Raw genomic sequence first — 721 nt, forward strand, 5'->3', positions numbered from 1 at the left:
ATTTTTTATTTAGAGCTAGTAAAAGGTGTTTGGGTGATGCCCTCGAGTGTGGCTGCTCCTTTTCCACCACTGCCATGGTGGTCCCGTGGCCGCGTTCACACGCCTGCCGCTTCGCTGTGGTTTTGCTTCCCCTGCAGCCCCCATTCGCCCACCCCGATACCTCTCTCCAGACCCCTCCCGGGGACTCGCTGCCCCCACAAATGCCCCCCATACCTCACAGACCCTGGGATGCGCCCAGGGTCCGTGATGCTGAGAACGCCCAGCTCATTGCACCAGTGGATTTAAACATCCCATGTCCCAAACATGACAAATAAAAACCACCACCCAAATCCCCATTTCTCCCCCCGTCACAGCACGTTTCCCCACCCCGGGTGCTGGCAGGCCGCTAGGCAAAATAGGCATAGCAGAAAATATTGATGCACATCAGGACAACGGCGTTGATGCCGCAGATGCGGGCCCAGAAGGGGGGCTCCGTGGTGTCCTTGAGGGCCGCGGCCGGGGGTCCCTCGGCTTTTGATGGCTGCTGGCTGCCCAGGGCGGCTGAGCAGCAACCTGGCACAGAAAGACAGTGAGCGTGGGGGACAGAGGGCCATGGGGACCGGCCACCTCCTGGCGGGTGGCACGGCCCCGGGGAAGCTGAGGCACGGGGCATCCATGCCATTCTGCTGCACATTATAGGCGGGGAGCGGGGGGTACTGAAAATGTCTGCCCCTGCAGACGC

This window comes from Pygoscelis adeliae, unplaced genomic scaffold, assembly GCF_000699105.1.
Source record: "Pygoscelis adeliae isolate BGI_AS28 unplaced genomic scaffold, ASM69910v1 Scaffold467, whole genome shotgun sequence".
NCBI classification, from domain to species: Eukaryota; Metazoa; Chordata; class Aves; order Sphenisciformes; family Spheniscidae; genus Pygoscelis; species Pygoscelis adeliae.